At 44.9% G+C, this 14541-nt stretch overlaps 1 protein-coding gene and 1 long non-coding RNA gene across 3 annotated transcripts in view; both read left to right on the top strand.

Annotated features, from left to right (window-relative positions):
* The window catches only part of LOC120094342 (uncharacterized), a 235481-nt gene extending 227860 nt beyond the window's left edge, over positions 1-7621 (top strand). The window contains exon 2 of the long non-coding RNA XR_005488663.2: positions 1-7621. This exon is cut by the window's left edge and continues 52987 nt beyond it. This is a non-coding gene — a long non-coding RNA (uncharacterized LOC120094342).
* Positions 1-14541, top strand: part of Rora (RAR-related orphan receptor A) — a 733021-nt gene that overhangs the window by 260648 nt on the left and 457832 nt on the right.

Here is a 14541-nt window from a genome sequence, read left to right on the forward strand (position 1 = left end):
CACTAGTCCCTTTGGCCTTCAAAGGTCTTTATCAGGGAAGCTCTGATATATGTAACACGTTTATGTGAGGAAAGATGTACAGGGTGTGTGAGTGTGTGTGTGTGTGTGTGTGTGTGTGTGTGTGTGTGTGTACATACTCACACCGGTTTATTCTTGTATGGAGGCCAGAAGTGGACATCAGTGTTGCCCAGACCCCAGGAATTGACACTGTTTATTTTGTCTGAGACCTAGGGACTGAATCCAAGGCCTCACACATGCTATACAAGTGTTCCACTGAGCTACACCCCCAATCTCCTTGTATTTTTATGTGTCAGGGATCTCACAATGATGCCCAGGCTGGTCTGAACTTTCCATTGGTCTCCCGAGTAGCTTGGATTTCAAATCAGTACCACAAAGTCAGGTTCCTGCTAGCCATTTAATTCTCGCTTTCCTCCTGAGGACTCAGACATGAGTCCATAGAGAATGGGGTAAAACATTGGATTGATTTGCTCTCTCTGAACTCTGTCCCCAGCTCTCTCCCCATTGTGACTCCAGGATCATTTCCTAGGGCTTCCCACAGACAGGACTTCCTTTTATAAGCCATCCGTGCTCAGAAGAGTTCCTGTTAGACTCAAGTCAGATCCCTCCTTAGGAACATGCTATCCCCTTTGACTAGCACTGACACCGCAGACTACAAGTAGCCATACTAACATTTGCTCTACCAGAGCCCTGGAAAGCCTTTGTCAGGGGAAGAAGGACACAGAGGGACTGAAGTCACGCACGCAGACTTCTCTTGGAAACAGACTGTACTGCAGACTAGCTTTGCAGCCATGGGAAAGTTGCTAAAACTCGTTGCCTCTGCTTTCCCAGTCCCTTAAATGAGGTAATGCTGTCTCTCCGGGGCGGGGGTGCGGGGGTATCATAGACTGTTGGTATGAAAATATGGAACAAGGGGAGAGAGCACTACTTTCAAATAGTAGGTGCTAATTCCACTTTGCTCTTGCCTCTCCACTCAGTCCCTCAGTGAAGAGGAAGCAGTCATTTGATAGCAGTCTTTGACCTCAAACCACTCACTGATGAACCTTCCCCCTTACTGGCCTAGCCAAGAGGGCCCAGTCAAAGGATCTCGTTAGAGTGGAGATGTGTGAGCTAACTGCCTCCTTATTGCTAACCGAGGCTGAGACCCACAGCTGTCTGCCAGTCTCTCCGGTATGGAGTCATAATGATCAAATGGCATTACTGCTGCAGAGTTTTGTAAGCCTGTACAGCCTGTTAGCATAAACATGGAGGTGTTATCAGAAAGCACTTTGGGTAACTTGGAGGAAGAGGAGCCAGAGCCGACCACACTAGGAGCAGAGGAATGGGAAGGAATCCAACCAAACAGTGCTCCAAGTCTGCCAACTCCCAGGAAGCTGGACGTCCAAACCTTGAGTGATACTGACTTCCTCCCCACTGCCAACCAGAAGTGGCTAAGGGTTGCAGGTCCACCGGGGAGTAATATGGACCTCTTTAGACATCTTCCAAATGAACCTATTTGCAATCATAACCCTCCACTGTCAGCCTTCATTATTCATCATGCCTTATATTTTATTTCATTTTGCTTTTAGGCAGGATCTCAGGTGGCCCAGGCTTGCCTCAAACTTGTGACTTATGAATATGATCTCAAACTTACGATCCACCTCCCTCCATCTCCTGAGTTCTGGGATTACAGATGTAAACTATCATCTCTGGTTTGTGTAGACGTGGGAACGGAACCCAGCCCTTCTGCATGCTAAGGAAGAGCGACCTGAGCTACATCCTCAGCCCATAGATGATGTTTCTGTATAATCTCTTAGGCCCCACGCTTCTGTCACAATTCAGAAATGTCCTCTCCACTGCCCCAGAACCTAAGTCAGACCATGGTGATCTAGATTCTAACTCCCATGTCCCGTTGCAGTTTACAACACAGAGTTTAGAATGAGCAGCTACCCATCTACTGGCTGTACAATTTGGGGGCAAGCCATTGACCCTGTGGAAGCTTCCGTTTCTTTAGAATGTGAGTAGGGCATCACTGGGTTTGTCTTGGAGCTTGAAAAGATGAGGTCCTGGATGACCTGCATCTGAGCCTGTGGACCAAGGGATGCCCACAACTGGTGTTAGACAAGTAGGAACACGAAGGTGAGCTGCATCTTCCCTTCAACAAATCCTCTCTCCCTGTCCTCTCCAGCCGTGCTGACTTCTGCAGCACACAGCCGTGCTGTGTTTTCGACCTCATGCAGGTGCTCAGCTTCCTCTGAGCTGAATCTTCCCTACTTTGGACCACTCTCTTATCCTTCATCTCTGGCAACTCATACATTTTTGTGGCTGTGACTGTAAGTCCTCCCAGAGAAGCCTGTGATCCCATTTTTGACCTTTTCGCTGGGTACTGAAATCCTTGGCTCCTGCAGGCTGAGGTTTTACAGGGAACGTCAGCATTTATGTTCAGACAGATGGATGTTATGTCAAGCCAGGACTGTGCAGAAACAACCAGGATAAAGCTTGGAGGTGCAGAACAATGCAGCCGTCTCCAGAGCTTCAGGACTCCAAGCATTGTGCCCACGGGCTGCTCTCAGAGGAGTACAGCTTCCCTTATCTGTGCGTCTCTTTTTGGACCAGGTAGCGGTGGTTTAAGATGGGTCCATGATATTCCATGCTGCCAAAGACCTTCGGGGTCACTGGTTTTCACCTCAAATATTGAAGTGGAAAAAGCATTTCCATCCCTCTGCACTGACCCCTTGTTCCTCTGGCAGTTAGAAAGGTAAGGGCAGGATGAATTAAAGGCTGCCTTAGACAAAGAGGGAAGGCTGCAGAGACAGTCCCCTGCCAGGTCATTTTCTAGCCAGGACAGGAAATGCTGAACTTCTTTGGCTGTTGAGTGGAGGTGCTAGAAATATAATCATTTCAACTGTGATAATTGAAGGCATCAAAAAAGAAAACCCTGCTGGACAAAAAGAATTCAGAGAAGCAATTCAGAGCACCCCTCTCTCCATGCTCCAGCCACTTCTTGGCCACAGTAAGAAGAAAGCTGCACTCGGTCAGCACCTAGGTACCGCTTCCTGCCATTGCTGAATATGCTCTTTCTTTGTGTGTATCAGTGGAATATGAGGGGGTGGTATCCATTACCGTTTGGGAGCTGGGACCCCAGTGAGAGCTTTGTACTCTTCCTTCAGTCCAGGTCTGTGTCTTGTTACACAGCCCATAGTGTTAGCCTGTGTTCAGACTGGCTTGTGCCAACAGTTCTCAGGGCTGCTGGCAACTGGCCCAGGTTGACAATATATATCTTCAGATTAAACCATTAAACCATAATGGCTTCTTTCCCTCCTTCTTCTTCCCTCTCTTATCCCATTCATAGACAAGAAACTCACTGGGAGATGCTTTGATCTCCTTCACATCCGGGGTTCTTTCAATATCTAGGGCCAAAGTAGTCATGGACTTACCTTTGTGACAACATAAACAGAATCGGTTTTTAGTCTACCAATATACCTTGGAGAGATAAAAACCTATTTATTTTCTAATACTTGTAGATCTTTTACATTCTTTTTCATATTAATGCGGCCCAAATTGCTCTTTGTGGCTACTCTTGCTTCAGTCTTTCCAGTGCCAAGATTATACATGTATGCCACCACTCAAGGCTGTTTCCTTGTTGAATCTGACTTCAAGCATCTACCTTGTCTGTGGTTCCCATGTAAAAAACCATGGAAGGAAGATCAAACTCTCCCGTGAACATGTTCCTGATGATGTTTCTGGTACAGAGCACGGCACTGTAGCAGCAAGATATGTAATCATTTGTCTGGTCTTTGACTTCATGTGTTCTTAAGTTCATTCAGAATCAACACACAAATATTAACATGACACAACACAGCATGGGAAAAGAAATTGGGCCTAGGGAAGGTATATTGGCATCCAAGTCAGAGATCAAAGATCTCTAAGAATACGCTTCCTGAAGGAAATGGGATTTGTGTGCAACACTGAAGGAATGGTCACACAGGGGAAGAAGATGAATAAAACCTCTGTAAATGGGATAGAGACTCTCGGGACAGATGTCTTGGCTGCTGTCTCAGCTCTACTTACTCCCAACAATCTCTGTGATCTTGGGCAAATCACTACACTCTTTGTCCTCCAGTGTTCCCAGTAGTAAACTGGGAAAGAACAGTATCTGTCTGATAGATTGCTCCAAAGTTACATCAAACTCACTTTGCAAGACACACAGATTGAAAAGCAATGTGATTACTGAGGCGGAGAGCAGAGAGGAATCAAAGAGTAGAACCTTCTAGAATGAAGAGCTGCGCTGAAATCTAGAAGACATACGTGGACTCCAGCCATCAGGCAGTCAGCTGAGACCGCCAGATAAGATTGGTGATGTAGAAAAGATAGGATTGTTTTTAAGGGGGAGATGTGTATGAAAGGTATATTAGTTACCATTCTATTGCTCTGTTAAAACACCATGACCAAAGCAACTAATAAAAGAAGGCATTGAACTGGGCTTTCAGTTTCAGAGAGAGTCAACAATGGCAAAGCAAAGGCATGTGGCAGGAAGAGCTGGGGGCTCTCATCTAGATCCACAAGTGGGAAGCAGAGAGAGGAGGGGTCACACTGTGAACGGAGTGAGTCTTTTGAAATATCAAACCCTGCTCCCAGTTACATATCTCCTCCAGGCCCACAGAAACTAATCCTCCTCAAACAGTTCCAACTGAGGACCAAGTATTCAAATATATGAGCCTATGGGAGCCATTCTCATTTGAACCATTCTATAAGGCTATAAAATTTTAAAAAATGGATTTTAGGAGACATTTTATATAATAGCCATTCTACTTCTCGATTCCCTCAATCTCTTTTTCCTGCCCACAAATAGATCAACAGGCAGCCATCTAACTAGTTATTCCAATGGAGCAAAACCTATCTATCTATCTATCTATCTATCTATCTATCTATCTATCTATCTATCTATCTATCTATCCATTTATTTGAGACAGGGTCTCAACTAGAAAGTATCCATCTGATAGATTGATTCAAGGGCATGTCAAACACTCCTTGCAAGACAGATAGGTACTAGATACAGAGCAAGGTCATTAGCCCTGGACGACTTGAAATTCTTTATGTAACTCTGGCTGGCCTTGAACTCACAGGCATCCTCCTGCCTCTGCCCCCTCCTGAGTGCTGGCATTAAAGGTAAATTCTGAGAAGGCATTTTATTTTTAATTAGATGGGCAAGTGTGTGATGGAGTTGGTGGACACTTAATGTGTAGTGGCATCCCCAGCTCTTTCCAAACAGGAGAACTCAACTATGGGGCTAGCCCCAAGCGTATGGGTAAAGTAATTGGCTCCTTTAATTGTTCTAGAAGTGGAGGCCTAGAAGCATCATGATAGACACTTGTATCGGACACAAGCTAATGACTTTATCTTTAATGCATTTCTAAAGACCGGGAAGGGAATAAAAAATCCATAGATTCTTAATAGTGGTTGGGGAAGATAAGGTCAGTTTGATATACAAATTGGAAAGAATTGTCTAAAACTTCAAAACCTAGCATCAGGTGCCCCTCCACCCTTTACTTAGGGGTTTCTGGAAGACATTTTAAAATTCTTTACTGGTTAGGGAAAGTGTAGTAGGTCCCTCTTCTCAAGTGGACCTTGCAACTCAGCCAGTCCTCAGTAGAGGGAAGCTGAAGTATTGATGACAGATGTTAAGTTGGGGTTTAGCAAATACAACTCTTCCTGCACCAACCTGCATGGTAAGATGAGCCCTTGGCTGAGGCATTATGGGATGGGGTAGCAGGAGGAGTGTCTACCATGACTCTATCCACTGTTCCTTAAAATGTGCTCTACTAGTTTCCCAAGATGCTTAAAGGTGTTACATATCATGGTCCACCCAATGTAGAAGTGATGGTTTGAAGGATACTGACAAGTCTGTCTGGAATTTTCAGTCTTTAATATGTTGTCATCAGCACTGTGGCAGTTCAGAAAAGGGATTAATCATAACTTGTATGGGACAAGGTTCAGTATTGTTTATTTTTTAAATAACATTTTATCTTAAGGCTCATGGCAACACAGGTGTTCTGTGGAGGTCTAGGACCTTAGAGTATAGCTAAAACACGTGGAACAAAGGCACTGGGATTCAAGGTTAGACTGGAGCTGTCCCAAGACATTCTTTCAAAGCTCCAGAATTCACATCATGGAGGCCACAGCACCATTTAACTATGGTTGGATGTTTCAGGGAAATTTTTTTTCTTATCTTTCTTGCATTTGACCTCTTCAGATCAGCCTCTCTCTTTTTTATTCTTGTTATACAAAACCATGTGACTTTCAAATATGTAATATATTTAATATATTGTGTCCTCTGTCCAGTAAAGTAAAAGGAAGAGAAAACGGTCTCCGTCCCTTTTTATCTTATACAATTTGTCCTGTAGAAATGACTGCCACACAACACTAGAATTCCGATTTTTGCATTCTCAATGATTCCATGCAAAGGGCTGGGAAAGTGGCTTGGTTAGTAAAATACTTGGCCTTGCAAATATGGGAGCCTGAGTTTGTTGGATCTCCAGAACCCATGTGATAAGAACCAGGTATGGTACATGCCTGTGTCAGCCCTGGGCAACAACAGACAGAGGGTCCTTGGGGCTCATTGGCTAGCTAACCTAGACTAATGAATGAGTTTCAGGCCAGGGAGAAACACTGTCTAGAAGGAAGGAAGGGAGGAAGGAAGGAAGGAAGGAAGGAAGGAAGGAAGGAAGGAAGGAAGGGGGAAGGAGGGAGAGAAGAAGGAGAAAATAAATAAATAAGAAAGAAAGAAAGAGGGGTTGGGGATTTAGCTCAGTGGTAGAGCGCTTGCCTAGGAAGCGCAAGGCCCTGGGTTCGGTCCCCAGCTCCGAAAAAAAAAAAAAAGAAAGGAAGAAACAAACAAAGAAACAAACAAACAAACAAACAAACAGTTGGAGCATGTCTCAGTGGTTAAGAGCGCTAGCTTCTCTTGCAGAGGACTTCGTTCAGTTCTCAACACCTTCACCAGTGCTTCACAACTGTCTGTACTTCAAGTTCTAGGTGACCCAAAACCCTCTTGGTCTCCTTGGCCACCACACACATGTGGTACACATACACATGTACAGCCACTCACACATAAGCAAAAACGCTTTTAATCTTTAAAAAATGTTATAATGATTATGACGGAGAAGTGATAGCTGAGTTTGTATTCTGGCCCCACAAGTGCTTGCACCCACATGGGAGCCCATGTACACAAGATTCCCATGCATTGTTGACCAGGGGCGGGGGATTGATTCTTATCTCCCTAATTTAAAAGCACCAGGGCCATTGTAGCTCTGAGCTCTTAGCTTTTCAAATCTGCTAAGTGGACATCCAGCTGCTGTCATGGCCCAGCTAATGATCAGGAACCTTCCCCTTACAATATTTTCCAAATAATGCAATATGTGAACATTAGACAGGTTTTCCTAACAATAGCATGCACAATTTTCTACATAAGCATTTTATATATGCTTTTTTTCTTATTTATTCATCACAAAAACAACATGTTGCTAAGTCTTAAATCAACTGGTCTTGAATAAGATAAATCCTTTCTGTGTGCCTCAGTTTCCTCTTTGGTAAAATGAGGATGGTGTTCTAGGATATTTAGAAACTCCCAGAATGAATGGGAACATTTGGTATAATGGTTTGAGCTAGCCAATAAGGGGTCTCTCAAGCATTCCCAAGGGGCAATTGATATTTACTGCTAGAGGCAAAGTTTATATCAGGTCAGATATTGCAGATTCCTCACTTTGCTCCCTCTCCACCAGCTGGCCAAGCCAACTATGTCATAAATAATGTCGTGGAGGATCTCAGTACGTTTGGTAAAGAGGTGATATGCTGAATCAGCTGCTGAATCCTGACTGATTCTGCAAGGCAGTCTCTCATCCAGATGAAATGGGCTGTGGTCTTCTGTGTACATAGGACTCGGGCAATTTGAGTCTGCTGTTTAATCTGCCATGGTTATCCTTTGTGCGAAGCCTCTGCCATCACCATTTAGGAGCATTAATATTTATCAAACACCTCCTGTAATGAGATGTGAACCTTTGCCTACTGGAATTCTAGCTCCGATTTTTAGATTTGCACGTTTCCATAGTCAGGCTGCTGAATAATTTATTAGTCATATTGGAGAAATAAAGTAGATAGATGATGTCAAGGAGTTGTTGGAAAGCTGATTTTTCTTTGTTTCACAGAGTCCTGGAATAGGAGGGGTGTGTGGTTTGAGTGTGAAGTGTCCCCGTGGGCTCACATCTTTGAACGCTTGACCGCATGCTGATACTTTTCAGTAGGGCATAGACCATTTGGAACCAGGGAAGTGGCTGGCAGCAGGATGAATAGGTGGGCTTGAGGGGAATAGCCTAGCTTCACTTTTAGTCAGTCCCCTGTCTGCCTCCTGACACCACATAAACAAACTGTAGTTGTGTATCCTGCTGTGACCTCCTTGAAATGATAAGACTCTTATCTCTGAAACTGTGAGCCAAAATAAACCTCTCTTTGCTTGTTCTTTTCTTTCCTTCACATATTCTGTCAAAGCAATAGGGAATGCAACTGTCAATTTTAATTAGGGTTTTATTGTTGTGAAGAGATACCATGACCACTGCAACTCTTATAAGGAAAAACTTTTAATTGGGGCTGGCTTAAGGTTTCAGAGGTTTAGTCCAGTAAGGTGGAAAACATGGTGCTGGGGAAGGAGCTGAGGGCTCTACATCTTAATCCTCATGCAGCAGCAGGACACTGTCCCACTGGGCATAGCTTGAGCATATGTGATTTCAAATTCCACCACCACAGTGACACACTTCCTCCAACAAGGCCACATCCACTCCAACAAGACCACATCCACTCCAACAAGACCACACCCACTCCAACAAGACCACACCCACTCCAACAAGGCCACGCCTCCTGATATCACCACTCCCTCTGGGCTAAGCATTCAAACACATGAGTCTGTGGGACCATTTCTATTCACATCACTACAGTAAGAGAGGATAGTGCTGGGGTGGACTTGGGAGTGAAACACATTTCACGGATCTGTTTGAATATTAATCTTCCTTTACCAAAAAATATGTTTTTACCCCTTACAGTTAAGGTCAGGCATCCCTTTGCTCCCCTCTGTATAAGTGAGATGGTCTCTTTCCATTGAAGCACTGAGCTCTTAGCTTGCCTGCCTTTCAACCATAATAGGTCGCTTATTCTAGAATCACCGTGTGACTCTGTCCCCCTCACTGAAGCAGAAACGGTCAGAGTCTTCTTCTTCATTTACCAGTCATAATGTCTGTCACATAGAAGGTCTTCCATAATCTACTTATGGGAATGAAATTAAATCCTGGGCCCCTAGGCCTGATGCTGCCTTGTGCTGCCACAGAGGTGCCCCGTGTGGTGCCGCTCGGGGAATCAGCTAATGAGGCCTCCCGAATCCAGGAGCTCTTTCTGCAGAAGAGAGATGACAGGGACAATGGAGTCCTCACCTGCCTTGCTTGGCAAAGTTCCTAAATGCGTCTGTTGAGACAATGTTAGTCTTTTCTCTGCAGTGCCAGTGTGAGCTGAATTCACATTTTTTTTTAAAAAGGCACTCTTGTAGCCCCCACAATCTATTTCGGTCTATTGCTGTAATTGGCACATTATAATAATGCCTGCTTGGATTTGTATCACTGTACAGTCATTGCTCACTCTACATATCTGTCTCTCCCACTCTCCTGATCTTGTCTGACTCACTTCTGTTTAGCGCACTGCCTGACATGGGTGGAGGCACACTGCCAACAGGGTATGGATCAAAGGAGCGTGTGTGTCCGTGAATGGTGGCACGGGTGAGCTATGAGATGCTTGCCCCCCCCCCCCCAGCATTCCTACAGCCACATAGAAAAGCTGATAAAACCGGAACTATGACCCCATTTCACAGGTGTACAACACTGGTCCACCAGGAAAATTAGAGAAGTCCCTCACGACTTCACAGTTAATCGAGAACAGAACCAGGACTCACACACACAACTCTCAGGACTTACGCCATCCCCCTAACTCACAGTTGCTACTCTTGTTTAAGGTAGACTAGATAAAACTGAGATAATTAAAGGGACGTGAGAGCCACTGAGTCATTCTTTCCAGGACAGCATTTAAAAATGTCAGCTACTATTTTTTTAAAACCAACTTTAAGATTTTAATGTGTGTGTGTGTGTGTGTGTGTGTGTGTGTGTGTGTGTGTGTGTGTGATGCCTACATATGTGCATGTGCTAATGGAGATCATAAGAGAGCATCAGATCTCTGGAGCTGAAGTTACAGGCAGTTGTGAGCCGCCCGTGTGATGCTGGAAACTGAACTCTGATCCTCCAGGCGAGCGTCATGTGCTCTTAACTACTAAAATACCTCTCCATCCCTAATGCCTTACTATTCATTGAGTTCTTAAGACCAGTGCTCAGTGGTGCCAGACACTCTGAACAAGTCTTCCCAGTAAACTAATATACCAAAGTGGCTGCTGTTTCTTGGATCTGACATATGAGAAAGCCAAGGAGTTGGAGGCCCAGGGACAGGGGCATGACCAGGGAGATTGTTCCCAACACATCTGCAATTTGAACTCAGGTCCTTGGAGTTCATAGCTCCTACTTTTAACCCCCAAGCTTTACCTTCTCCCACGAAAGACAGGTTTTCTTTTAATTTGTCATACTTTCCTATCAGGTCAGAGCTCTGTGAATGATTTTTGATCTTGAGCAAATGATCAAACATGCCTGGGCCTCTTCTGCTTTCTGATTTGTAAAACAAAGAAATTAATATCTACCCTTTGGGATTACTGTATGGATTAAATGTTACTCTATGAAGAATGTGTTCCGTAAGTTATGAAGCGTTCTACAGATGCAAGTTATTACTGCTCCATGGAAAAGTAACAAGCCATTGTAATAATAATTTGATTGAATGAGCTCTTATTGAGTTGATACTGTGGGCCAGGCGTGATCAAAATAAGGGAAATAATTTTATTCACCTCTGAGCACCGTGCTATTAAATTTCCAGCCAGAGACTCTGCTAGCCCTGTTTCTTTTCTGTTACCAACCTGCTGGGGAAATTACCTAACAAGAAAGGCAACAAAAGAAGCTAAAGCAATCTTGTTTAAAATCGTGCCCCATTACAATGTTGTTTATTATTTTGTAACTGTTTCAATAATGCAGCATCCTGCTTAGGAGCGGTTCTGCCATTATTGCAATTTTTTTCTCTTCCTCTGACCTCTTTGGACAGCCTGAGTCTAAGTGGTCTTTTTCTAGGGAGGGAAAAAAAAAGTAGAGAGACTGAAAACAAGTACGAACGCTATAGACACTGTACATGCTGAATGCTTTGTGTGTGTGTGTGTGTTAATGGGTTATCTTATTTAATGATGTTTTGTTATCCATTTAAAATGAAAATTCAATAAATCTGTAATATATACAAATTCAGATGGTGTGTGTGTGTGTGTGTGTGTGTGTGTGTGTGTGTGTGTGTGTATGTACGTGTACTTGTAGAGGCCAGAGATCAGCCTCAATAGTTCACTTCTTATATTCCTTCCACTGTTTGTCTGAGAGGATCTCTTACCAGCCTGACACTTCACCAAGTAGGCTAGGCTGGCTGGGCAGGCAGCTCCAGGCATTTGGCTGTCTCTGCCTCCCATCTCACCATCCCTGTGATTCCAAGTTCAAAGTCAACTTCCCAGCTTTTTGTGGATTCTTGGGTTTCAATTCAGACTCATGAGGTAAGTGCTTCTACTAACTAGGCCATCTTTCCAGTGCTTGTTTTGTTTCTTTGAGACACAAGCCTGGCTGTGTAGACCAGGCTGACCTTGGACTCGCTATCCTCCTACCTCATCCTCTGGAGCGCTGGGATTGTAAGGATACAACCCTCCCATCCACAGCTTTAAATTAGGATGGTTCTTTAAAAAGATATGAAACCCATATAAATATGTTAAGTCAAAGCAAGAGATAATTGGAGACACATCCCCAGGTCCCCAGTTTGAGCTATAATTACACAGAGAATCCAAATCTGTCCTTACAAGCATCTGCAAAGGGAAATGAAGCAGTCCCTGACACTCACCACCCAGCACTGGGTGTGACGAGTACTGAATGAGACCAGGAAAAGCTTGCCAAGCTCAGGAGGCAAGTCCTGCCTGGGATCCGGAAGAGCTGGGATCTCACTGGAACTTGTAGGGTGAAGAACATTTCTCCTGGGTAAATTTCACCCTCTGCTTAACTCCAGTAGAAACTTCACATAGGTCACTGGGCGCTGGGTACTATAGCCACTGGTCACCAAGCCAGGACTCTCCTTCCCAAACATACCTTCTTCTACTAAATGGCTCATTGTTACCCTATAGAAGGATTCAAATCTTATGCTTATGTTTTGAGGAAGTTCCCCATTAGAATATGCCCAAAGGTTGATGATGATGATGATGATAATGATGATGATGATGATGATGATGATGATGATGATGATGATGATGGGGTGGTAGTGGTGGTGGTGGTGGTGGTGGTGGTGGTGGTGCTGATTAAGGGTTAGCTTCTATTATAATCCTAATCACCGGGGAGGCTGTAGCATGAGGGTGGTGCAATTTCAAGACTAGCCTTGGCTACAAAGTGAGAGTCTATGAGTTGCAAAGCAACTAAAGGAAAAAAAGGGCTTATGGGGCTTCACAGTTGGAAGGTACATTCTTTCCTGTGGAGAAACTCAAGGCAGCAGGAGCACGAGGTGTCTGGTTCCACTGCAGCCACAGCCAGGAAGCAGACAGCAATGCATGCTGGTACTCACCCCCACCCCCCACCCCCCACCCCCCACCCTCCACCCCCAGCCCCTCTAACTTCCCACTCTCTCTAATTTAGGACACTTAGGGCAAATCCTCTCATCTCCATGAATCCACTCTAGAAGTGCTTCACAGGCATGCCCAGAGATGACGATCGCCTGAGTGATTCTAGATCCTATCAAGTTGACGATCAATATTAGTGATTACACATGGTCTTAAAAACGTATCATTCACCTCCCCGGTCCCCAGAGCTTCTGCAAGTTTTGGTAGTCCTGAAAGGTCTGTTTCATCCTGTTTGCAAAAGCAGCGTTTGACACAGAACAGATGGCACGAGGCGAGGCTTCGCGGCTGCTTTCGCTCATAAAGCGAGCGCAGATGAAGATGGGAAGAGAAGCTGGGTGGAACCTGGAATATGAAAGTGTGTAGGAGGGTGTCAGAGCCATTTCCAACACCCCACTGGGGCAGCAGCAGCAAGTGGAGAGAGGCAGCAAGGCCAAGTTAGAGCAAGTCCTCTCAGCCAGTTCCTGCTCCCTGCTGTGACAAGGTGGCTTAGAGCTGACACCTGTGTCCATACTCCATGCATACCATGCCGCTGTGCATGTATCGTGTGTGTGTGTGTCTGTCTGTCTGTCTGTCTGTCTGTCTGTCTGTCTGTTGGTCTCTGTCTCTATTTCTCTCTCTTCTGTCTCTCTATGTATGTATCTGTCTCCTTCCCCTGCCTCCCTCTCCCTCTCCCTCTCCCTCTCCCTCTCCCTCTCCCTCTCCCTCTCCCTCTCCCTCTCCCTCTCCCTCTCCCTCCTTCCTCTCCCTCTCCCTCTCCCTCTCTCTCTCTCTCTCTCTCTCTCTCTCTCTGTGTTTGTGTGTTTCTTCCAAGAGCTGAACGGACAAAGGTGAGAACATCCCTGGGAAGTTAACTTTCACCCGCCGAGGTTTTATTTTCCCTTCAGCTCTCTGTGAAGAGTCTTGACTTTCTGACGCTGAGCTGGTGAGCAGCCCAACCTGAGAGGACATTGCAAGCTTAGGTGCATCTTCTGATGTATCCATTATAAACCTGGCTGGCCCAACTTCTAGCCACTTTGGCCTGTCAGACTGCCAGTTTCCTGAGTGAGGGCACATCTTGGGTATGTGTGTGTGCTCCAAGTGTAGCAGGGTGCCTAGCACTTGATAGGGGCTTTGGAGATGCTGGTGAGTGAGAGACTGGGAGACCTGCTAGCTCCATGGTGCTGCATCTTTCATTCAGTGTCAGCCTCGAAAGATTGTTGGCATGTGTTCTCCTCATCCACTGGCAAGAATAGACTTCATCTCAATTCCGGCCTGTTTGTGATCTGTCATCCTCAATCCTCTTTCTTCTTGTCTCGAATAATTCTGACAACTCAGCCTCCATTTTCATTACTCTTGCCTGAATTAAGGTACCCATTCCTACCATCTAGATCCTTTGAAAGTAGGAACCAGGCTCTAAACTCTACCAGTTTACCAGAATTGGGTCTCATAGTGGCTTGAAAGCTCAGGATAATAGAGTATCTTTGCATCTCATGTCAAGAATAACATGTGCAAGATGTAAAGAAGCTGGCTCTAAAGCACTCAAAATGACTGTCATCGAGAAAACGAACCACAACAAATGCTGGCGAAGATATGGGGAAAGAGGAACCCTTATTCCCTGCCAGTAGGGGTGTGAACTGATGAAGCGTCTTGTATAGGACATGTACTGCATGATTTATTCTGCAGATTCTAAATATAAAAAGCTGGGAATTAGAAATAACAGTATTCAGAGTGTGGATGATAGGAAGGTG

This window comes from Rattus norvegicus, chromosome 8 (genome assembly GCF_036323735.1).
Source record: "Rattus norvegicus strain BN/NHsdMcwi chromosome 8, GRCr8, whole genome shotgun sequence".
NCBI classification, from domain to species: domain Eukaryota; kingdom Metazoa; phylum Chordata; class Mammalia; order Rodentia; family Muridae; genus Rattus; species Rattus norvegicus.